A 24,905-nucleotide genomic window follows, 5' to 3' on the forward strand; every position below is an offset into this window, starting at 1 on the left:
AGGGAGGGAGGGAGGGAGGAAGGAAGGAAGGAAGGAAGGAAGAAAGAAAGAAAGAAAGAAAGAAAGAAAGAAAGAAAGAAAGAAAGAAAGAAAGAAAAGCAGTGGTCATCAAAGGGCAGAGTAAACGCGAAGGTGCTATGGAAAGTTATTATAATGTGGAAACTGCTTGGTCCGTCACCTGCCCTAATGTGGAAATGAGGGCATGCTTGTGTTCCCCATGGGCACACAATGCCCACATGGGAGTAACTTTGAGACATAAAGTCTGTGCACCCAGTGATGAGCCTGGCTCCAGGTACGAGGAGGCTGAGAGGAGCCCACAGAGGAGCCAGAAGAGCTGAAGCCTACGAGGAGGAGGGGAGCTCCTGTATGACGACAAGAAAGACACTGCCACCAACATGGCTTCTGATAAAAAGGCCGATGCAAAAGGCAGGAGGGAACACAGAGGCCAAGTTTGGAAAATAATGCAGAGGCTATTTTCTTGGTAATTGTGCAAATGCAGGCAAGACTGGTCAGGGGAGAGGTCAACTGGATCGGTGCTCCTCGTCCAGTGGTTTGGTCACATCCTCCAGCACGTGTTTATGACAACTAGCCCTTCTGTTTTGGGGGTTACTGATCTAACCACCTGGAGTCCCAATGGGTTCAGCTATGGGTTACAGCCTATGAGGCAGACAGGATTTAATGCCACATGACTACCAACACACAGTGGGACAACAGCTCCTTGTAATGAAAGCAGATATAACTGGGGATTATTAGAGACCTGATGTGGAAAATGTAATAATGTGTATGTGACCCAATTATACCCACACACCCTAGGAAAGCCAAAGGCATAGGACAGACAGCTCCTTCTCTAATCTGGGAAAGCATTCTTGATGAGCTTCAAGGCTCAGTCCATTGAACATTCCTTCTGTTTGTGTTGGGCACATTAGCTATTATCCCTTGTCACCCTCACAATACTAAAAGTTATTGAATATAGCAAAAGCAGTCCTAAGAGAGACATTTACAACATTCAATACCCACATCCAAAAGCAAACAATCTTGGGCCAGTGAGATGGTAAAGGTGATTGCCACCAAGTCTGATGGTCATCTGTCTCTAGAACCAACAAGGTAGGAGAGAACTAACTCCTGCAAGTTATGCTTTTGCCTCTATACATGTGCCTACATACATAAACACACACATGTCTACATACATAAACACACGACATGTGTCTACATACATGCATACACAACACGTGCCTACATACATAAAGACACACACATACATAGGAATGTAAAAACAAATCCTAAAAGATCTCAAAGAATAAGCTACCACTGCATCCCAAGGAATTAGAACAATAAGAACAAACCAAACCATGTCATGCGTCTTTAGAATATAGGAGAGCCAATAGCAAGGTAACCGAAAGCTGTAAGCCAGCAGCTTCACAAGGCAGACAGCCAGTAAGTCACACAAAAGTGCTAACAAGTCAAGGAAAGAGAAAAAAGGACAACTACACTGTCAAGCGTGGCTAGAATTTTAAAAGTCTAAAAAAAACCAAAGGTGGAATGCTTCTGGAATGACGAAGACTCTTGGAATATGAGTTGGTATAACAGACGACCTCAGAAAACTGCCTGGGAGTACCAAACACAGACTTCCTGCAATGAACAATTCCAGTCCTGGGAAAAACATCTAGGAAAAAAAAAATACTAACACATACACCAAAGGACATGTGAGCAAAGATATTCCAGCATTAATCCGAACGACAAAAACTGTAAAATAAATTATTAACGACCTATTTAGTCACAAAAGTCATGTGACCTATTTCCACAAACTGTAACCAGTTCCTGGGAGGGTTTTGTGTGGGTGGCATTAACTGTTTGGTTACTTACATAATTGAAATGTGACATCCTAGTTGATCTTGCTTCACAAACTGGAACATGAACATTTCCAATCATGTTATAATTTACATTTTAAGCTAAAGAAATAATTACTGCATTCTGAGTCCCTTTGCCATGCATAAAGAAATATTCCTCTGCTTTCTGTGATGCTCACAGATACCGAAAGAAAACAGTTAAACCTTTCTGCCCCATAATGAAAATAACCAAAATAGTTAGGTTATATTTAGAAGTATCTCATGTAGTAATTACTTAAACTGTACAAAAAGTAGAAAATTCAGATACTTTTAAACTATAAAGTAATCAAAACGTCCATTAGTAACAAAGGTACAAATTATGCTCTTCAGTATATTTATAGCCTATTTATACTAGATGGCAAGCTGAATCAACAAGCAATTACCATCCACAGACACAGGGACAAACCTCACAAGCAACCTGATAAGCCAAAGAAAGACTGTTGCATAATCAGCCTCGACAGAGCTAGAAAATGGGCAAAATAATCTGTTGTGCCAAAAGTGAGAGAGGACGTACACTCAGTGGGGTTGGGAAGCAACAGCATTCCGCTCTAGCCTGAACACAATCATCCCTGACCTGTACACATGGCACCTATTGTGATTTAGTTTATGCAGAAGGGTGTTTTGCCTTCATACACGTCTGTCTGAGTACCACATGTGTGCCTGGTGCCTGTGGAGGTCAGAAGGTGTCAGGTACCCTGGAACTGGAGTTATGAGTGGTTGGGAGCCACCATGTGGGTTCTGGGATCAAACTCAAGTACTTTGCAAATATGACAAGGGCTCCAGCTCTTCCACTTGACATATATTCTTTTTCTCCCCAGACAGGTTCTCTGTATAACAGTCCTGGCTGTCCTGGAACTTGCTCCATAGACCAGGTTGACCTCGAATTCACAGAGATCTGCCTGTCTCTGCCTCCCAAGTGCCGGGATTAAAGGCCTGTGTCACTACTGCCCAGCCACTTGGCATATTTTAACCAAAAACCTACAAGAAAAAACATTATGAACAATAAGCTTTTTGGACCAGGATTTCCTGAGGGGGAAACAACTTCTTCTTCAAAAGGCAGTGAGGAGTATGACTTCCTCCCCCATCAGCATCTCTGTAAAACTGCCGCTATAGCACCGTGTGCGCTGGGCCTTGCAGCGTTTCTGCCACTGCTAAGGTCCTCCTTCCAGTGCTTCAGCAACACCAGGGAACACAGAAAATACTGTCTTCTGGTCCAGCAAACACAGATCCTCATAGCCTGCAAGGCTGGCTCCCCATCAGCTGGGACCACTCCTCTGCCCTAAATGAGGGCAGTTACTGCTGGTTTTGTTGCCTTGGCCCAGGAGGAGGTGGAACCATGTCCAGATGGTGCCTCTGCCCTCTGCTTCATGGTGAGAAGCGTTCAGTGGGCCTGCACGCGTGGTTGAAATTTACTGATAGTAGTTTATGTGCAGAGCAGGTACATGACAAAGACTGATCAATACATGGAAGAGACCTTTACTGTTGGCAGCAGTGAGACCCCAGATCCTGAATTTCTTGTAAACAACTTGTTTTCCCCTGATCTGAGTGCCTACAGCTGCTCTGAGCACGAGACCTTCAGGAGTTCCTGATGGCAGGAGAGTGGTTTCTGGTGGGTTTGGCTGGGGCGTGGCTATCTCTATATAATCTGCCCCTGAACACAATAAAGGGGGCATTCTTGGGGAATTCAAGGATGACTCGTGTCGCTGTCTCTCTGTGTATGTCTGTGTATTTGAACCTCCAGCCCCTTGCCCGAAGCTCGCGAACTGGGTGCCATCGCACAGAGCGCAGACACGGGGGCGCAGTGCGTGGCACTTTACCTCATTGCTTTGGTGATCCTGAGACCAGACCACACTCCATGGGATGAGCTTAAAATTTAACAAGTATGGAATTTACTGGCGTTTTAAAAATAGCATGAGAACGGAGTAAAAAAAAATGTTAAAAAGTGTAAGGTATTTGTCACCCCTTCTATAACATCTATACATTGACACTTAAGGCTTATTAAGTAACTTCAACTTGACTTCCTCAGACCTCCAAGCCCAGCCATGACAGCCCTTCCTTCTTACCACACTACAGACCAGGTTGAGAGACCATTTTCTCTTCCACATCCATCATACAAAGAAATCCAATTACTTCTCACAAAAATCACTTAGACAAAAATATGAATGCAGTTTTCTTCTTCCCTAGGGAGCAGTGACATCAGCAATATAATCAAATTACCAATAATATTAAAAATAGCCAGGAAAATTTTAGTAAGTCAAGCTGAGCTGTCAGAATAACTCTCCAAAGTCTACTCACGTGGTTAACTTATTCATAGGCTTATTTTACAGGCAGAAAATAAACGGTTGAGATAGTCCCACAACTTCGCAGCTAGCACGTGGTCTAGCCTGCCTCAGCCTTGGTCTCAGCTTTCAGCCACTTCTCTGCCTCACTGTGGCCTTGAAAATACCAGGTGAGTACTGAAGAACAGGCACCGGGTGACACAGGCCTGGGTGTGCAGATGGGAAAGGGAGTTGCACAGATCAGCAGCCAGCAGTGGCTGCTGCAGCACTACTCAGGGCAGCAGGCCCTCCCGATGCTTCCGTGTGTGCTTCTGAGTGCTTTAGAGCCTGTCGCTGGACAGGAAGCCAGGGACACAGGGCCTCCACAGTGAGGAAGGGATATGGCGAGGGCCTGAAAAGAGTGGCTTTGAGAAGAAGTGGGGCTATGGTGGGTCCACTCATGACCGTGACAGTACTCCACATGGAGGGTGGTTGCTCTTGTTGGATCTAAGACAGAAATTTCTAGAACCTAGATGAGCAGGGGACAGAGGGTGGCTGGTTACTAACTCTCTCCATTTTTCACCTAGGGCAAGCTGGGCGACTCCCAGCTATACCCACCCCAGACAGTTCCTGCCTTCCACACCATTCACCCCACAGAGAACCGAGCACCTACTATGTGCAAAACAGCAGAGCCCCAGCAAAGTGAAGCAAATCTCTTGGCCTCCAAGGAGCTTAGTCTATAATAATTTCATTTGCATATAAACACTTTGTTTACATATATATGTCCAGAAAAGGTGAACAGAGAGACTCTACTTTTTAGTTGACTAGGACAGTGTAAATGACGGCTAAAAGATGCTGGGCTTCATTGGGGAATAATGAAAATGTCCTATTATGATGATGGCTTTGCAACTCTAAGCACAACTGAAAAGCAGGCAGTGGATTTTATGATATGTGATTTGATCTCCTTTGATATCTGTTGTGTTAGTAATAACTTAAGACTTGCCAGGTGTGGTGGCGCACACCTTTAATTCCAGCACTCAGGAGACAAGCAACTCTCTGAGTTCCAGAAGAAACCCTGTCTCAAAACAAAACAAAACAGGCAAAAACCAAAACCAGCCAAACAAAAAAAACCTACCACACCTAATAACCAACTATCAGAACTCTGAAATCAGTTCCAGGTTATTCTATAGTGCCAGGCTGAGCTCTCTGGTAAACCAGGCTTTTTAATGTAACTGTTTGGAAAGACCTTTAAGTAGCAACTTGTTTGGTGATGTAGCACTGAAAGCATTCAACACATCCATCTGGTGCTAAATTAAGCTGTGGTAAAAACACTCAAATAATACATCTTTCTGGGGTTGGCAGGAGCTGCTTCCCCATGACTCACTCAGGCTGACAGAGCATCCACCATCTGAAGCTTTGCCAGGACCGACAGACAGAGAAAAGTGCCCTGGAGGGTCACACACATCCTGCCCAGAAGTGACACAAAACTCTTGTAATTACTAGTTGGCCAAAAGTGATCACATGATCTCAGCAAACAAGAAAGCGAGGAAGGATGAAGGTCTGGAAGGTTTTAGGCAGTCGATAAACAGCACCAATGTTACACAAGGAGCTCGGGCTGAGAGTGGTCAGGAGCAGGGATGGTGATTCGGCACGCGTGCAAGGCGCCGGATCTCAGCGTTAGTCAGGCTGCACCGTATCACCTGAGATGCTTCCTCAGCCACACAGTGGAGGAACAGCGTTCATCTCATCTTTCAGACTCCAAGTGTATTTCTAACTGTACATGGACATGCTAGTGTCCTAAGTATTACATAACTTACTATTTGGAGAAAAAGTATTACGACGTTTTGTCTTTGCAATGTAATTGACAAGTGGGCACTGTCTAAACCGTTGTGACAGACTCTAACACATACAAAGTAGGCACAAAGTAAACAATAGCCTTTGTCATTCCAAGAAGTAAGACTCCTGTGGCCAGTCTCCAGTGCCTAAAGCAGTGGGCTAGCTCCTCAACTTCTAGTTTCCTTATTTTGGGGGGTGGGGACATTGTGCAGAGCACTTCCAAGGCTCTCGAGCACTGAAGGCTGGGACTTCCACGCCATCACTAGCTTGACTAGTGGCATATTTTGCTTTTGCATCTTTTAACCATTAATGGATGATTTGCTCACTCATTTGCACCAAGAGCTGTTTGGGGAGCAAGTGCACACACTCGTCTCCCTCCAACCCCTAGACTGCTTTAACTTTCCTGGTCTGCAGGCCCTTCATTCGCTTGAGTCGGGGCACATGTCTCCTCCCAAGGCAAGGTAGAAGGGGGCAGGCTGTGGTCCACACCAGACAGGTGGGAGCTGCTTCCTCTAGACCTCCGAAGCACTCCGGCTACCTCTCACAGCCATCTTCATCTGGGACACTGGTGGGAACGGCTGAGCTGCACATTTAAGGGACAGTAGCTGTCACCCTCCCAGCGTAGGGAGGGCCAGACATTCCTACAGACCTTTGTGTTGTCCAGGCTGGGGTCAGAAACAGAAATAGCCATTTAAAAGCCAAGAGGATATGCTCCAAGATTTTGTTTTAAGTCTCAGTAGAAAAGAGCTTGAAAATTAGAAGCGTCTCCAAATATTTGAACCTCAGCTTAACATATTGATTATAATAGGATATAATAAAAATTGTCTGGGAAAAGAAATTTCTCAGCGCTGCTGTTTTCCCATGTTAACAGTCAAGTCAGCAATATCAGTTTTAGTAGCCATGTTGCAGCCACCTCCACCAATGCCAACTGTCACGGGCAGCCCTTTCTGCCTCTCCAGGTATGTCTGAGCAATGTTCTCATTCTGTGTTATGCTCCACATGAATGTCTCTCCATGTCCAAGTTCCCGTCTCCTGCCTGTGAGGCCGGACCCACACGCACGGGCTCTGGCAAAGCTGCCTCTCTCCATCCCTAAGTCTCTGGCCATCTGCAGCACCCTGTGCTGTCAACAGGCACCAGAGTCGGCTCCTATAGAAATGGGCTCTACAGCTCCAATCTAGTGCTGAGCCAGAGCCATTCAGCCCTGCCACTCCTGGACTTCTGACTCACAGAAACTTCCAGGTAGTCGTTTCCTGAGCCATCTCACACAGTGGTTGCTTATCCACATACGGGTCATGACGGAACACCTTTAGCAGAACGCATGCAGGAATTTACCGCAAAGCCCTTCCGGCTTCCAGCTGAGCATGGTGGAACATGCCTTTCTTTAATCCCAGTCTTCAGGGAGCAAAGTCAAACTGATCTCGGAGTCCAAGGCTAGTCTGGTCTCCATAAGTTCCAGGCCAGCAGGGGTATACTAAAAACCTATTGAGGGGTGGGGTTTCATAATCAGACATTACAGGCAGTCTCAGGCTGCGCAACATAAAACTGTCAGCTGGGTCAGTCCATGAGTTGCAAGGAGGTCTCTGGTGCGGCAGAATAATACTGAAGGCTATCAAGGGACTAGGGTGTGGGTCAGGGGTAGAAATCAGAGTATTTGAAGCCCTGGGGTCATTCTCTCAAAACAAAGAAGTTCCCTGCTACCTGACCAAGGAAGACAGTCTGTAGTTACAGAAGCAGATGCCTTTATTTACTATAAACATTTACACGCTAAGGTGCACATTTATGTAAAATAGTATCTGATGCATAATGTGCGCCCTTGCTTAGTTTATCCAAACCACCAATTTCCCAGGAGATGCTGCCCTGCTAACTGCAGTCTGTCTTTTTTTGAGACCTATCTCTGCATATGTCATGCCAGCAACAGTGCATTAGAATTGCCGTTCACACCAACACAAGAAGTGTGTTTCTAGGTCACACAATCAGCCCAACCTTTTTACGTATAGAGCCGTTATTTTCTTCAAGTATAAAAATAAAATCTGCCTGGCCATGATTTGGGGCTCTCTGGCTTTATCTTACATATATCAGAGAGAGTAACCTGATAATGAAAACTAGCTACTGCCAAGTACACAGGATGTGCTAAAGACAAGCTCAGGAAACACTCATGGTGCATACATGGGATCTACCCAATACTGGCTAACACCTCACCACAGACCCATGATATTCACCACAGGTGAGCAGGAGGAGCTTACTATGGGATAATGCCTTTATACACTGTAAGATTTGTCATTCGTATTGGTTTAATAAAATGCTGATTGACCACTAGCCAGGCAGAAAGTACAGGTGGAGGTTATAAGACTAGGAGAATTCTGGGAAGAGGAAAGGCAGAGATGCAGTCACCAGCCAGATGCAGAGGAAGCAAGATGAGGATGCCTTACTGAGAAAAGGTACCAAGCCATGTGGCTAAATATAAGAATTATGGATTAATTTAAGTTGTAAGAGCTAGGGAGTAATAATCCTGAGCAACAGGCCAAATAGTTTATAATTAATATAAGCCTCTATGTGTTTATTTGAGACTGAACGGTTGTGGGACTGGGCGGGAGAGAAACCTCCATCTACAGCAGTTGGTGTCCTACTTCCTAGTGCAGAGGACAGAAAGTCAGACTAGCTAGAGGCACCTGCACAAAATGGAAGCTGCAAGTGAAGCAGAGGCTTTCTCCTCCGTATAGAGGTGTGTGCAAGGCAGGGGTACAAACGTGACTTTGTTTCAATCAGGCTTATAGAGGTGTGGCTGGCTAGTTAAAATGATACATATTAAATGTACAGTTTGATAATTTGTTATATGGACAAAGTATGAAAGGATCATCACAAGCTACTGAATACGTTCCCTGGAGTCACCTCACTGTGTGCTAAGGACACGCTCCATCCCTTCAGCAATTTCAGACATCATCATCATGGGCTGCAGTTACCACGATGTGCAAGCACGTGTTTCCAGAACCTTTTATCTGAAAGTGTATTGTCTCCACCAACATCTCCCCATTTCCTCCAGGTCCTGGCTGCTGGTAACCACGTTTTCTACTAGTTAGCTTTTTAAGATTTAACATGCCAGTGAGATCATATTGTCTTTGCCTTTCTGTCTGGCTCATTTCTCTGAGCATCGAGGCCTCCATTTCTTCATCTTTGTGGCTGCAGATGACAGGATCTCCCTCTGTGAGGCTGAATCTCATTGCCTATTACATTAACATGGACTCATTTCTCCTTTATTGCCACATAGATCTGTAATCCCGGCCTTCAGGAGGCAGAAGGATGGCTGCAAGTTCAAGGCCTCCCTAGTCTCCATATAGCCAGACTGTTCCAAAGCAAACAACAGTCTGTTCACATGCAGTGAGCACAGAGAGGGAGGTCCAGTTCTCCTTTGAAAGATGACTTCACTCCCTTTGAGACAGGCATATGCCCAGAAGTGGGGTTTCTGGGTCTCAGAGAAGTCCTGTTTTAACTATTGTGAGAAACTTTCGTCTTCTCTCCAATAGCTACATCGAATGGGGAGTTTCTCCATATGCACATAAGAGGGCCACTCCCCTGAAAGCTGAGAGGCATTATGGGGCACACGCCTCTACTCCAGCTTCCTGATCTTTGAAGATCAGGTAGAAAGTCAGTTCGTGAATCCACACTACCGTTAATGTCCTTGGGGTCAGCAGTCACGGAAGACCAATTCTTCACTGTGCTGGGGGGACTATGAGGGTCTGGCCCACAGCCAACTCCTCCATTATCCCCAGGGGCTCTGCGCACATCAGTCTACTGCCTAGTTCTGCACAAAATGCCTAGACGGTTGCCATTCTCCACTCTGCACCCTTAGTCACAACAGAAATCCTGAATCTCGGATGCCCTGAGGCCAATGGAATCTCCCCTTCCACATTTCCCTTGCCAATGCATCTGCTCTCAGCACACCGCACAGGGAGCCGATCTGGCTCAGTAGCCAAGACAGATGAGACAGAGAACCAGAGCTGCACCACCTCTGCCGTAGTGTAGAGATGAGAGGAAAGGGCACTGGGAAAACTGGAAACATGAAGGCTAAATAGGCCAACTAGCCACAAAATGTGCCGCTACTTTAAAGTCAACAAGGTCTAATTAAGGCGAGGCCAGAGTGTTGGGAGAACACAGCTCTTTCGCTTTCATGCAGTTTATTTGAGCACTTGGGGCTATGATTTCACGGTGATTTTAATTTTCTGTGAAAGGGAAAGGGAGAAGGCATGTGGGTTTAAAGCCAGCAACTCATCACTTGTATTTTCCAATACTGCTGCTGCTGCAGATTTCTGTCTCTTTCCCGTGTACATGGCACAGGTGTCCTACAAACCCCTTGGAGGTGAGATGGGGCTACCTTTCACGATGCCCTACTACAGCCTGCAGGCTGTATGCCATTCAGTTTGACCACACCCATTGGGAGGCCAGTACCCAGCAGACCAAAGGACCACTGCTCCTCCTCTGCACCCCACAGTAGTCAAAACCTCCATCATTTCTCCCCTGGATGCTGCACAGCCCTTTGCATGGTCTCTTCTTCCTGCTATGCCTTTCCTACATATTGCTCACCACAATTGCCAATACGGACCTCTAGGTTCAAAGTCAGGTCATCCTTGCAGATTCCTGGGAGTTTCTCTTGCATTAGGTTTCTATCTGACTCACTCAGGAAGAATATTTTTCTAGTTTCATCCATTTGCATTTACATTTTGTGATGTCATTGTTTTTAACAACTGAGTGATACTCCACTATGTAAATGTACCATATTTTATTTATCCATTCTTTGGTTGAGGGGCATCTAAGTTGTTTCCAGGTTCTAGCTATTACAAATAATGCAACTATGAACACAGTTGAGCAAGTGTCCTGTGGTATGATTGATCATCCTTTGTGAATATCCAAGACGGGTATAGCTGGGTCTTGAAATAGATCAAGTTCCAATTTTCTGAGAAATTGCCATATTGATTTCCAGCATGGTTGTACAAGCTTGAACTCCTACCAGTTCAGAAGAGCGTTCACTTCTGCTCCAGCATAAGTTGTCATTTGAGTTTTGGATCTTAGCCATTCTGACAGGTGTAAGATGAAATTTCAGAATCATTTTGATTTGCATTTCCCTGATGGCTAAGGATGTTGAACATTTCCTAAGTGTTTCTCAGCCATTTGAAATTCTTCTATTGTTTAGGTTTAGGTGTGTATCCCATTTTTTAATTAGATTATTTTTTTTGATGTCTTGTTTCATGAGTTCTTTATATATTTTGGAGATCAACCCTCTATTAGATGTGGAGTTGGTGAAAATCTTTTCCCATTCTGTAGGCTGCTGTTTTGTCTTATTGGCCATGTCCTTTGCCTTACAGACGCTTTCCAGTCTCATGAGGTACCATTTATTAATTGTCAACCTTAGTATCTGTGCTACTGGTGTTCTATTCAAGAAGTTGTCTCCTCTGCCAATGTGTTCAAAGCTAGTTTCCACTTTCTCTTCTATCAGGTGCAACTGGATTTATATTGAGGTCTTTGACCTACTTGGACTTGACTTTTGTGGACGATGTTATTGTTGAAACTACTTGAAGTAGAGGGGGGAAACGTTTTTAAGCAACCAGGCAGAGTTCACACCAAACGACTACTAATCTAATATTCATCCCTTCTTCAAGAATGTGGTGGCCAGGGGTGGGGGTCACAAACACTGAATAGCCAGTAAAAGAAATTCAACAAAAAGAACTGTAAAGGAAAGTATAATTTACGGCGACAGCAAGTACACAGGAGTGCCACACCTGGAATTCTGGCACGTGGCTAAGGGAGAGAGTCGGGGCCAAGTCATCTCTACCACTCAACCGCAGCCTTTTGTAAAGCTCTGTTCTCTCATAGCAAACTCAACACAAGGCCCCTTTGAAATGAGACAGACAGAAGAGGGCAGAAAGTGTAATTACAGCCCCACACATCCCACCAGGCGCACGCAGAGCTGGACTGTTTTCAAGCATCCTCAAACGGCGCCATCCACAAAGATAAGGCCCTTTAAGTTTCCAAAATGTCCGAAATGTCACTTTCTTTAATGCAAAGAAACTGCGAAACAGTCAGCGGGCGGGCGTTTCGTTATGTTTTGCTTCCTTCCTAGGAGGCCTTACAGGTTGGTGCAGTGTCGAAGCATGCAGAAGGAATGCTTCAGTAAGCCTGTGGGTCCCAAGGAATCCGACACTGCCTGGTCTGGTGCGACACTCGCCAGGAAGGTATGGCCTTCCATGACAATGTGGGTCAGCATTCGGCTCACTGGCGATGGCCTCCATTCTGTGGGAGGAAACGCCAGAGACGAGCCTGTGCTCTTGTAGACAGGCGCTCCTCAAAAAGAGGGAAATCCACAAGTGTTATCCATAAAGGAAAACAACCGCACAAGCATAGGTCCTGTTTTTCTAGTCTATTCCATGTACAGGAAGTAACCCAGTTACCCTGTGTTCCACAGATAAAAGCGGCAAAGTCGCCCCCCTAAGAACCAGCCTCTCTGCAAGCCAGGGCCTGATGCAGCATCTCTTCAACACAGCACATGCTGTGGTTTCTCTGTGCCAGAAAAACCCAACCAAGCTGGGAATAGTCCGGCCTCTGCTAAGTACACCCCGATTACCTTGATGATTTATGGGGGCCTGGGTGTAACAATTCAAAATAGAATATAAGTCATCAGAAACCCGAAACTATGATGCTCAGCCCTGCAGCTCTAGCCTGTCTACTGTTGACACCCAGAGGCCCTAAAAGCAGCACTGTTGTTCTGAGAGCAGTAAAGAACTTCCTGCAGCTTTTCTGTGACCTAAAGTGTGCGGTAGCTTAGATGAAAACGCCCCCATAGATATGTATGTTTAAATGCCTTGTCCCCAGTTAATGGAAGATGTCACCCTCGGCTTCTTGTTCCACTTTCTGTTTTCTATACTCCCCCCAGTTATGGACCTGTAGGCCCAAATAAACTCTTCTTTCTCTAAGTTGCCTTGGTCATGGTGTTTTATCTCACAGCAAAAAGTAACAAATACTCTAAATTAAAGGTAATTTTTGTTTTTTTTTAAACACTCTACTAATCACTGAGTTGAAGATTTCTCAGTTAGTAATGGGAGAGAGAAGCCTACCCGAGATCTTATTTTTCCCCCTAAAGGGAAGGATGTTCCACCAGGATTTATTCCAAACGGGAATACAGGAAGCTGCAAACCCATCTGATGCAGGAGGTGTGACGGGGAGAAGCAGGATGTTCTTCATATGTGAACACATTGCCAAACAACACACACCAGTGTTCGCTGGGATAAAATGTCTTACTTGCGTTTATCATAAATTTTCCAAAATTGAAACTTAATACAGGTTTGTTTACTGTCAATAAATAGAATTTATTGACTGACCAACAACAGAATTTCAAACTCCCTAAGGCATGTTCCAGAAAAAGGAAACAGGGGCACAGTGCCATCCATCCTGCCCCACCCTGACAGTTTCCTGCAGACTGGCTATCCACAGGGCCTACCTGATTTACCTCCTGACAACACTGGGCAGAGAGCAACTGCCCAGATTCCTCCATGAGCCTTCCTGCAAAAAGGACTGCCATTCATTCAGCTATCCCAAATGAAACTGCTTAGTACGGACAGCTGGGTGGAAGGGAGAGAGAGAGAGAAAAAGAGAAAGAGAGGGAGGGCGGGAGGGAGAGAAAGAGGGAGGGAGGAAATCTCTCTCTTTAGCGATCCTAAGGCTGGGGGAAATGCAGCTGTACACTTCACCTTATACCTGGGAAGGGGTTCAGTAAGATGTCCTAAAGGCCTAGTGGCCACTGTTGGCTCCCAACACCCTTCCCATCCTTACTGAGAGCCTATGGAGATTCACACAAGCACACACACTGGACCAGAGTTGGCACCAGTTCTAACCCCAGCTCAAGAATTGCTAGACAGGCCGGGCAGTGGTGGCGCATGCCTTTAATCTCAGCACTTGGGAGGCAGAGGCAGGCGGATCTCTGTGAGTTCGAGACCAGCCTGGTCTACAAGAGCTAGTTCCAGGACAGGCTCCAAAACCACAGAGAAACCCTGTCTCGAAAAAAAAAAAAAAAAGAATTGCTAGACAGGAAAACCTAGGAAGTCGGTAGCGTTCTGAACCTGCTCCCTCACCTAAAGAGATGGGACTGATGCCTGTAACTTGCAGGTGGTTGTCAAGGTTAAATAAAGAGAAAATACGGCACCCGGCATAAGGCTGCTGCTCACTAATGCAGCCTAGTGACTGCAGTAAATTATAGCATTGAATTCCTGCAAAGCCCTGTGCTAAAGACCACTATTTCTGGAAACGCTTCTCTGTCTTGTGGTAGAAAAATGAGCCCATAGGAAAACACCGTGAGAGCAGGACTTCCCTATCTGTCACAGGCGCACCAGTGGGAGGAACACAGAGATGTAAAGTCACCCCATTTACCCACAGGCCCTACGTAAAATGTAGACCTATGTCTGCCTCTCAGAGGCAATCTAGCAACAGAAGAACCAGAGCTACAGGAGATGAGATCAATAGGAAGATGAAAAGCAGGCACACTGTTTCCCTCCTTATGTCCAATCAGATCTTTACTATGACCAGCTGGCTTCCCCTAGTGAAGGTCCCAAATCAACTATCAATTTCTAATTCCTTCTTAGTGAATTATCTAATATTTCCTCCAATGATGTAAGGACATTCCTAACATCAGCCCTCCTGGATATTGTATTTTTCTTGCCTAGTGTCTTAGTCACTGTTCTGCTGCTGTGAAGAGACACCATGGCCAAAGCTACTCTTATAAAAGAAATCATTTAATTGGGGCTGGCTTATAGTTTCAGAGGTTTAGTTCTTGGCAGGGAGCATGGCAGCATGCAGGCAGACGTGATGCAGGAGAGGCAGCTGGGAGTTCTAAATCCTGATCCACAGGCAGCAAGAAGGGCGAGACTGGGCCTGTCATAGCTCTGAAACCTCAAAGCCCACCGCCCAGTGGCACACTTCCTCCAACAAGGCCACACTTCCCGATCCTTCTAATCCTTTCAATGAAGTTCCACTCCCTGGTGATTAAGCATTCAAATATATGAACTTATGGGGGGCATTCTTATTTAAACCACCACACCTGTAAGTCTAGACAATAACATTTGAGCAGAGGCAGGTAGAGCTGGAAGACAGAGTGACTAGCCTGACCCATAGGTCAAGGATGACATGGAAAGAAAGGATGAGTGCCAGAACTCCCCCACCTATGTTATCTGCTCTTAGCAATTTTCCAGTGTACTGGCCTGCTTCTTGACCCCCATCATTACTGTACCCTCACTGCACTCCTCTCCCTTATCCTGAGAGCCTGCACATTTACTCAAATACTCTTGAATAAAATCTCCCTTACTATTTATTCTAGCAAGCATTAGAAAAATAAAATTTGTAAACAATCGTAGTGAGTTGTACAGTGCCCTCCCCACAAAGTTATATGAACATTCTAATGCTTAGAACTTTTCCACTGTAGAACAATGACTATCACTTTATGTCTTGGTTACTTTTATATCTCTTTGATAAAACACCATGACCAAAGCCACTTACAAAAAAAAGTGACTTACAGTTTCAGAAGGTTAGAGTTCATGACGGCAGAGCAAAGGCATGGAGGCAGGAACATCTGAGAGCTCACATCGTGACCCACAACTATGAGACACAAACAGAGCTAACTGGGGATCTCACAGGACTTTTGAAACCTCAAAGCCTGGCCCCAGTGACACACCTCCTTCAAAAAGACCACACTTCTAATCCTTCCCAAACAGTTCCACTAACTGGAGACCAAGTATCTAACATGAGTCCTTCGGATCCATTCTCATTTTATATAGGAAAAAAAATGTGATTACGTTAAGAATTTTATGAAAAGGAGTTTAGCCTTGTGGCCTCTAAATGTAATTGTGTGTCTTTACAATAGGATAAGACATACCTAGAATCCTAGTGCTGGGGAAGTTGAGGCAGGAGGTTAGAAAGCAGTCTGGCTACACAGCACCAGGCCAGCCTGATTTACAGGGAAAGTCCCTGCCCCCATGCATACAAAGTAAAATAAAAATTTAAAAATAAAGAAAAAGAATGGGGGAGGAACCATGAGAGTTGGGGAACACAGATACAAGACAGGCAGAGATTGCAGTGACATGGCCTCAAGCCAACAAAGTGTGTGGCTACTAGAAACTAAGGGTCAGAGTCTCTCCAGAGCACCTGCTAGGGCAGAGCCTGCCAAGGCCTTCAATGTGACTTTTCGGCCTCCAAAACTCTGAGGTTTACAATCCACTGAGGTGTTAAGGGGTAATATAATCAAACCTATCATTTTATATTTTGATAACTTGATGTCCATAATAAAAGGTAGCTATTAAAAGTCATCAAACACAAGCCTTTGTGAACTCTGAAGGGCAATGGTGAGCAGGACCTAAAAGGCACAGTGCAGTGAGGACCACGGGGGCCAGTACCTTCATGCACCGCTTCTCAGCCCAAGAAATACAGTCAAATCAGGTTGCACAACTCACTCATTTCAGTTCGTTAAAGAAAGCAAAGCAACCAAATGATCTGGTTCTTTAGGGCAGGGGGGATGTTTTAGAATCTGATCTCATGAATCTCTGAAAGGGCATGGCTGCTTTCTTATTGAGGAATTTATATTCCTCTACAGGGCTAGAGGTAATTCCTTCCACTCACAGGGATGGCTAAACATGGCAACCTTCCAAAGAAATACATGGAGAAGGCAACAGGGAATCCACGTCCCAGAACTGTGTTTGGTGACTAACGGCAGTGATGCTGCGGGGAGGGAAGATCTCTTCAGGGATCAAAATCAGGACACATTTATACTGTGTCTGCATATACAAAAGGACTCAGCCGCGTGGGAAGTAAACACACTTTGTGCCTATTCTCTGCCTGGTGACCTGATGCTCAGAGCCATTACCTAAGAGCAGTAACAATGAACTGTCAAATGATCCTTTATAAACAACCACCATCGAGGCCAGGAGTCAGGGCAAGTTCTGTGGCAGCCAGTCTCCGCCACTCCTCACAGCGTCTGTGCTCAGACTGGACAGCTCATGCCACCCTCCCCGGTGACGGCTTTATCTCCTGGGCTCTGTGCTCACTCCAGAAATGTCCCTGTAAGGATTAAAAATAAAAATCTTGCTTTCACCCTCCCCCCAGATCATGACAGAGATATCAGCAACAAAGGATGATGAAGAAAAGCATACATATTTACTACTTAGGGTGAGTTTAAAGAGGTGGGTATTAGTGGCACAAACCTTTAACCCCAGCACTTGGGAGGCAGAGGCATGTGGATCTCTGTGAGTTCAAGGCCAGCCTGGTCTACAGAGCAACTTTCAGGACAGCCAGAACTACACTGCTAAACCCTGTCTTGAAAAACAAAGAACAAAAACCAACCACCAAAACCAAAACAAAACAAAAACAGAAAACAAAAACACCATCACCAACAACAAAAACCATGAGCGTAACTCTGAAACCAAGGTGTCAGCAGGCCTTGACGCTCTGGGGTGGTCCATCCTCACCCCTCCCAACTTCCCTCAGCAGTGTTCTTCCAGCTGGAAACCCAGCATCCCTAGTCACATGACTTCTTCTTCTAAAACACATTTCAGAGTTCCCCCTGCCTCTTTCCAGAGGACACATATCATGGGATCTAGGGTTTACACAATCCGATCTCACCCTCATCTCCAGATCCTTCCATGAATAAGATGTACAAAGTCCCTTACCATAAATAAAGGAGTGGTCACATGCTGCTTGTTAGACATATCTTTAGGGGGATACCACACAAGTGAAGTACATCCCAGAAGCCTGGCCGGCCTTGTGCTCTGAAGTCCAGCAGCTGGCTTTTTTGTCTGCCCACATTACAGTGTGCACCACACAGCTCAGTTCTTTGTTTTTCTTTAGGGTATCTCTAGGCTGGCCCCTACCCTGCAGCTAGCACCCTGTGACCTTGCAGCCAGCGGTCATCACAGTGGCCTTTGGTGACTGTCTCCTCCACTGTCACCTGAGCATGGTAAAAGCAGGATCTGTTCTTATCCCTCTGTACAGCCCAGGACCTCAGCACAACACATATAAATAACAAGAAGCTCCGATGATGGATGTTAGAGAGAAAAGCAGGCCTGTCTGTGGCACACACATGACCATACTGTGTATGCTGCTAGGATATAATTTGTTTACGTTTGCATGATTTGCCTTAATATACTGGAGCACGAGGAATAAAAACTCAGAGAGAGAAATGGAGGTTCAACCTGAAGATCTGAAAAGCAAAGCAGACAGCCACTGGCTCTTACCTCGACCTCAGTCCGAAATGGAGATCCTGCCTCCAGGAATCTCAGAATGAGACTGTGACTGAGAGCTGTCTCCTCCCGTTTTGTATTCTCTCTAGTTCTAGGATTAAAGGCGTGCACCGTTACCGCCTGGTTTCTATGGCAAGCTAGTGTGGCTACTCAGATTAAAGGTGTGTATTATTGCGTCTGGTCTATAAGACTGGCCAGTGTGGTTGTTTTACTTTTCTGATCCTCAGGCAAGTTTTATTATTACAATACAAGTGAAATGCCTCTACAATACATGCCTGGTGCCCATGAAAGTCAGAAGAGGGCATTAGATCCCCTGGACTTACAGACAGTTGTAAGCCACATGTGTGCTGATAACTAAACCCCCACCCTCTACATGAATAGGTACTCTTAACACACAGCTCTCCAGCCTCCTCCAGATATATTTTATGTTGACCAAGAATTCTGGAAGACTGAATACCTAGAAGATTCAAAGTAACAAATATCTAATGATAAAATTTTAGGTGCAGGTGATTCAGTAGACATTCTAAAGCAAACCTCCCTGGATGCTCCAGGACCCACAGACTGGGAAAGCCAGACAGACCACTCGCTGGCTCTGTCTAGTGCAGTGCCAGTCACAAGTAACTGGCCTGCTACCAACAAGGCACTTCCTCCTGCTCTGTAGAGGGTAACAACAAAGACACTGTTCAAGGGCACTCAGACTGAATGACTGTCTTCGCTTAAACCCTCCTCTCAGGCAGAGCTGTCGGCCGCTGCAGCCAGCCTGGGGAAGGACTAATGGTCTCTACATCCAAGTTGTTCAAATACCCAGGCAGTCAACACACGGGGCTTAGCACTATCAGCCTGCTCAGTTCTGCAATCCTACAATATTCCTCTAATACTCTAGAGATGGGCACTGAGGATGTACCATCTGTTCTGGATCCAGCACTGGGAAGGAGGCAGTATGCTCCATGGTGAAAAGGAAGGGCTCTGAGTCCCTGCCAGGGTTCTCTGCCGGTCAACCCATACTCACCAGCCTTCACCTGTAGAGTAAGCTTTTTGCGGCTCACAGCTCACTTGTAAGTCACTGAAATAAGCTAACGGGTCACACACAGCATTTTCAAGAGTGGAATGGTGAGACCGAATAAACCAGCATTGCTCTGCACACTGGGAAACATCCATCTCACTAGGTGTCAACACGTGTGTGTGTGTGTGTGTGTGTGTGTGTGTGTGTGTGTGTGTGTGTGTGTAATACTCACGCCATGCAAAAGCTATTTCTCACAGTGGATCATGGGCAACTTTGAAAGCCACTGTTCTTGAGAAAAATTGATTGAAGTATTTCAATCAAACACAGTAAGAATATAGCATATATTTTCCAGGGAAGAAAATATCAATGATTAATCCAAAGGCCTTAGACAGTGCCTGAAAACCAAGTCCGTCTCTCCCAAGTGTATCTCTGGAGCCCTATTTCGTATTTTCTTTTTTTTTTTTTTTTTTTTTTTTTTTTTTTTTTTTTTTTTTTGGTTTTTCGAGACAGGGTTTCTCTGTGGCTTTGGAGCCTGTCCTGGAACTAGCTCTGTAGACCAGGCTGGTCTCGAACTCACAGAGATTCGCCTGCCTCTGCCTCCCGAGTGCTGGGATTAAAGGCGTGCGCCACCATCGCCCGGCCCTATTTCATATTTTCAAAGACATAGGAACTGCTTTCAATGGGAACCTGACAGACGGAACATCTTGGTGGTTGTCTACCTGTGTCTCTCATCTGTACTCACGAGGTCTGACTGTTCATGACTGCATTTGTACTTACTGCAGATGCACGGGCTGCCGAGAACAAAACGTAAGCACGCTTCTGTGCCATCCCTGCGCTGGACAGCTGCAGGTGACACTGGGTCACGCCCAGTGTGCAGCCTGTTCTCAGCCACCCAGCTGAGGTCCTGGCTGAGAACTGTCCACACTCAGCATGCGGCAGGAGGCAGTGCAATCGAGCAGCCTAAAGCCTGGCGTGGATCCTGCCTCTGTGTGCACCCGCCTGGAGTAATCGTCACAGTGAACATAAAAGTAAATATAACTATCATTTTACACAGCACAAAATAAAGGGGCTGGCTTCTCAGTTTATAATTTATTTAATTTCATGTCACCTTCCTGTCACATATTGGTGAAGGAAACTTCTTTCCTTTCAAGTGTGTAGAAATTAAACTGAGCCAGGTATAGTGGTGCACACCTTTAATCTCTGCATTTGGGAGGCACAGGCAGAAGGATCTTTGTGAGTTTGAGGCCAGCCTGGTCTACAGAGTTCCAGGACAGCCTGGGCTACATAGCTACATACCCTGTCTCAAAGAGAGAGAAAGAGAAAGAGAGAGAGAGAAAGAAAAACAGATATTAACTTGGGTTAGGGGAAAGAGTACGGGCAGTAAACAGGTCCTTACATAGAGATCAGCTCTCGACCAATGGGGAGGGGGGGGCTCAACTGCCAACAGAATGACTGGCATATGGGCCACCTTTGCTTTTTAACTATAAGTGCTTTATAGTTAATTAGATGATTTGTTTTGTAACTTATCCATTCACTCAATTGTGTTTGACCCAAACACTAAGTGGATTTATACGGGCTGACGAGGTTGTATAGTCACATCATCATGCTGATGCTGACAAGGTGACACCCAACAGCTAGCAAGTGCCACCTGTGTTAAGGCATCCACATCTATGATCTCATTTATTTCTCAAACACACTATATGGGAACCAGTAAGAGGGCTCAGCTGGCAGAGGCACCGGACAATACAAACTTGACAACCTATGTCTAATGCCCAGAACCCACATAAAGTTGGAAGGAGAGAACGGCCTCCACAAAGTTGTCTTCTGACTTCCACGTGAATGCTGTGCACTCACATACTACACACACACACACACACACACACACACACACACACACACACACCATACAGATTTTTTTTTACAAAAACACTGATGTGATTGGTGCTAGCATTCCACTCTACTTACAGGAGAATAAAGCATTAAGTTATACGCCCAGTTAGTGAGTGGCAGAGCTGACGTCTGAACTCAGAGAGTCCAGCTCTAGGCCCTTAAGGGATCACCAACCGCCTGTGCTCCCTCAAATTCATATACTGAAACCCTAGTCCTCTGAGGGATGGTACTCGAAGATGGGGCTTTGGGGAGACAATTAGTTGTGAGGGTGGAATGAGCCTTCATGAGATTAGCTTCCTCCTACAGACAGACAAGAGAGAACTCATTCCCCGTCTCTGTCCTCTGACTGTGAAGATCCACCAAGGAAGTGGTCACCTGCATGCCAGCAAGAGGCCTCTGCCAGGCTGGCATCCGCATCGCAGACCTCCTGGACTCCACAACTAGGAGAAATAAATGTCTGGTTATTTAAGCCACCTCCCCCATGAGATTCCGTCATGGCTGCCTGAACTAAGACAGAGAGAACACAGAGTCATGCAATGTCTATGTCAGGGAAACATGTTTGCATGGGAGAAGCATATTACAAAATGGCATATGCACTCAGCTGGCCTTAGGACAACTTAGAAGACAGATGAGATCTGTATGGAAATGTACTTAATTAACAGCAATTTTTCTCAGTCATGTAACTGTTCTTTAATTAAATCATCTTTGTGATTGAATTACATCAATTAAAAAATGCGGTCCTAGCGTACCACACTATAAGAAGAGTTGCATGCATGACTCGTATTTACCACGTAGACAGAGAACAAGAGACCCACAGAGAGTCTCTGCTGAGCATTTCACTGCTGTATTAGTTCTTATCTCATAAGCATGGCCTAGGGAAGGAAGGGTTTATTTAGTCACAGTCTGAGGCTACGATCCATCGTGGCATGGACCCACAGGAGCAGGAGCAGGAGCATGAGGTGGGTGGTCATATTGTGTCCACGGTTGGGAAACAGTAAACAGTGAATGTTCATGTTCAAACAGCTTTCTCCTTTTCATTCGGTCCGGGACTCCAGTCCATGGAATGATGCTGGTTACAATTAAAGTGGATCTTCCATCTCAACCTACTCTAAAGAACCCCTCACAGGCATAGCCAAAGGCTTGTCTCACGATTCCTAAATCCTGTCAAGCTGACAGTCCGCAAACCACTGCAACCATCAAGTAAAAAGTAGCGTGATAAAGCCACGATCTAAGAATCCGAATACCCCAGAATCTTGGTTCCAGCCCAAATCTTCTGCTTGCCAGGACCATCTGCATGTCCCCTCCAGCCTGACCTGTGGTAACAAGCAGGTGGAGTTACAGAACAGTACAGAGCCTCCATAGTGACCCTCTCCTGAAAGGTGTGACAACGTCATACGGCGAAGATGGACGGGAGCTAAAGATGCAGCTGCCCTCTGTCTACAGTATTAAGTCCAGGCCCTCAGGCAGACCACAGTCACAACTAATCCACTTCTTCCCTCCCAGGCCACGAGGCTGTGAAGGAAAATCTAAAGCCATCCAAATGGAGTTGCTGTGACCCAGTGCCCTGGCTTAGCATCATCTACGTGACTCCACTCTAAACAGCCTGGTGATGGATGCAACGTGCAGGACACAGATGCCACGCTCAGGGCTTCTGTGGTTGTGGACGGTGCAGATGCCACGCTCAGGGCTTCTGTGTTGTGGACAGTGCAGATGCCACGCTCAGAGCTTCTGTGGTTTTGGATAGTGCAGGTGTCATTCTCAGTGGCCTCTGTGGTTTTGGATACTTGCCATGTATCACTAATGAGCTGGAAAGAAATGGCACTAACATAGGCTGAGCAGGACACCCTGCCTAGCATCTAGGATCCCCCTGCATGCATTAGAGCCCTGCATACTGTCACAACCTACCATGTCACCTCAGTGTTTTTACTGAGGTCCTGGTTGAAAGCCACTGGGTCAGTCTATCACTACAGCCTAGAGTTATTTGTATTGGGTCACCTGGGTAACAACAGAGTCCACATCTCAAAATAGTTTAGCACTCTTTTCCCCCATACCAAATTCCCCAGATTATGCTCACGAGAGCCAAAGGTACTTGAAAATTAAAAATAGGCTCCACACTTAATAAGAGGCTTTACGGCTTGACCCTTTCCCCAGTCTCGTGATGGGTAACATCATGGGTATTACGGTACGGAAGCACAGAACCACATTGCTGTAATTATTCTAAAAGTGCAAAATAGTGTCAGAATATTCAAGGATTAAAGATGCATCGCACACTGAATTGCTACCTGTGAGCTGGGTCTGTACCCACAGAATAGGAGGAGGGAGGAAAGGGGGGCATTTTCTTAACAAAATGTTTTCTTTTAAAGAGACACCACTTCTATAATGAGTCCAACAATGGCTCCGTGTAAGACGGCTTTTATCAAAAAGCTTTGACTTTGAAGTTTTTCCTTTTTTTTTTCTCTGAGACAGGTTTTGCTATGTATTTAGCCCAGGTGAGCCTCAAGTTCCACCCCCTGCCACAGTCTCCCGACTGCTGGTCTATAGACCTCCACACAGTGTTCAAGACTGTCTTTTAAGTCAAAATCCTACTGGGCTGGAGGTATAGCTTGGTGATGAGAGAGTCTGCCTGCCATGTACCAGGCACGAGGTCTGGTTCTCAGCACAACAGAATTAATCAATTATAAAATCCGGGCTGGAGAGGTGGCTCAGAGGTTAAGAGCACTGGCTGTTCTTCCAGAGGTCCTGAGTTCAATTTCTGGCACCGGTATGGTGGCTCACAACCATCTGTAATGAGATCTGGTGTGTAGGGATACATGCTGGCAGAACACTGTATGCATAATAAGTAAATACATCTTAGGTCATGTGACACAATCAGTCCCAAATAGCCCACAGGCTCTGACCTTTCCCACGAGGTGAGAGGACCACATATTTTACAGTGGTAACTCTTCCACTGAGGGTGGAGAGAGGAATTGTCTTTTTTAAAATTTCAGCATTTCCATGGGGCTGCAGAGACAGCCCAGGAAAGTGCCTACCATACATGAGGACCTGAGTTCAGATTCTCAGCATGTACGTAAAACGTGGGGCACAGTGGCATGTGCCTGTAACCTAGTGCTGGTAAGTTGACACACGGGGATCCCTGGGGCTGAACTGGTGATCACCAGGTAAGTGAGAGACTCTTCTCAGAACATAAGGGGTAAAGGAGCTGGAGAGATGGCTCAGCAGCTAAGAATACTTTTCCAGAGGACCTGGTCAGTTCTCACCACCTACATGGCAGCTTATAACTGTCTGTGTCTCAAGTTTCAAGGGCTCTGATGACCTCTGATGGCCTCCAAGGGCACCAGACACACACATGGTATACCCATACACAGATTTAAATTAAATTAAATTAAAAATAAGGCGGAGAATAACAAAAGAAAACACCTGCCCTCAACCTCTGACCTCTATGTGTGTGTGCACACACATACGGACACATGCAGAAACACACGCACGTGCACACACATACAGATCAACACATGCACACACAGTTTTTCCAGCACATCTACTGCTTAGTTAGTTACACCCTAGTCACACTTTGTATACAGTATATGGTTTTCCCTTCACTTCCCTGACTTTCTGACACTATGTTAACTCTTTTAGGGAGTCTACCAGTGCACAAAACTTATCACCAGTGTGATACCACCAGTGTGCTCACAATTACCACCAGTGTGCACAATTACCACCAATGCACACAATTACCACCAGTGTGCACAATTACCACCAATGCACACA

The 24,905-nt window shown here is 45.7% G+C and overlaps 1 protein-coding gene across 2 annotated transcripts in view; it reads right to left on the bottom strand.

The window, feature by feature from the left end:
• Ankrd6 (ankyrin repeat domain 6) overlaps window positions 1-24,905 on the bottom strand; it is a 131,056-nt gene that overhangs the window by 78,971 nt on the left and 27,180 nt on the right. The window lies entirely within an intron of this gene.

The sequence above is a fragment of the Microtus ochrogaster genome, linkage group LG5 (genome assembly GCF_000317375.1).
Source record: "Microtus ochrogaster isolate Prairie Vole_2 linkage group LG5, MicOch1.0, whole genome shotgun sequence".
In the NCBI taxonomy this organism is placed as follows: domain Eukaryota; kingdom Metazoa; phylum Chordata; class Mammalia; order Rodentia; family Cricetidae; genus Microtus; species Microtus ochrogaster.